Raw genomic sequence first — 1,474 nt, 5'->3', positions numbered from 1 at the left:
TTACCCATCCCCGGGCCAAATTGCTGACAATTTCATAGACTAGAGTCAGCCTGAATTTTAACATGGCATAGCTGTGATCAAGAAGGTTCCATATCACAATATAAAAACTAGATAATAAGTAAAATCTTAGCTAAACTCAGAGTATGTCTTGGCAAACTCTTCAGTGGCCATTTCCTTATTGTCTCCATTTGAAGCTGAGATAGATGCAATTTTAGGTATTTTGCATTGAAAACAATATATAAGCCATTTTTTCCATTTGAATGTGTGAGTCTATTGAACATGCAGCAGGCTACAGTGAAAGAACCAACATAAAGCATCAGATAGAGAGAAGCAGCTGATAGACAGCAAAGCATCATCGAATCAGATGCTTACAACATCTATCACCTGACTGGAGTAACCCAAATGGGAGAGCAAGCAAAAGTAACATCAGTAATGTCATCAAAGCAGGTACTGACAACAGCCAGTAGGAATGCCTGGGGAAGTCCTGCTGAGAAAGTCACAGTGGAGTTCCTGATTTAGATATATATTCCAGGGCAGAACATCTGTGCTCTAGCTTGCTTTCAATTGCTTTCACAAAACACTCTGAACGCTACTAAATTAGTGAAGAATGCATTTATTTGGCTCACATCTCCTGGGTTACATTTCATTGCCAGGGATTCGAACTAGCGAATCCTGTTCAGTGATGACTGGGGATGAGTAAGCGTGCTGTTCACCAGCCCTTGCCGCCCCCAGCACTGGGGACAATCAGACGCAATGAGGAGTCTAGTCAAGCAGGAACTCATTTATTGTAAGTGTTACAGAGCTTATAAAGGCATCTGGAAATCCACCTCCCCCTTGAGGGTGTATCTTTAGGATGGTCACATGCTGATCATGCACTCCTCAGCAGTGCAGAAGTATCCTTCAGACTTTTAAAACAAGTCAGGCCACACCCCAGTAAGTTCCTCTCAGACCTCTGCAAGGCGGGGCCTTTAGGTCCCCACATCTCCCCCTTTTATTTTTATTTTAAGGCCAGACTGACTTTGTTTCATGGGTTACCAATCTCATCGATGGCTCCCTGAGGAGAGATGGCTATCTCCTTCCTCTAATCTTATGCATTTTTGCCTGTCTTAGGTTGTATCACCTCTGACCAAGCCTTACCCATCATTGGACCATGCACCTGACCATGTACATGTCCTGTCTTAGGAGTGCTTGTCATGAGACATCTTACCCGTCCTTTGCTAAAAATGAGTCATGATTAAGGTCAGCCATGTGGGTAATGCCAGCCCGTAACAGTCTTAGTCTCTGCCTAACTCGGTTAGCCAAACGTGGGCAACCAGAGGGGGTATATTCCTGGGGGAGTCCGTAGTCATGAGGACGTGGGCTGTGGCAGTTCCAAGGGTCCTCTGTCACTGAATTATCTGGTAAAGACACTTAAAGATAAGCATTATCAAGAGAAACAAAGCAAGTCATGGCATAGGACAAGTTGAAATACTTC

This window comes from Nannospalax galili, unplaced genomic scaffold (assembly GCF_000622305.1).
Source record: "Nannospalax galili isolate Female #2095 unplaced genomic scaffold, S.galili_v1.0 scaffold600, whole genome shotgun sequence".
NCBI classification, from domain to species: domain Eukaryota; kingdom Metazoa; phylum Chordata; class Mammalia; order Rodentia; family Spalacidae; genus Nannospalax; species Nannospalax galili.
Note: the sequence above shows the minus strand (reverse complement) of the source record.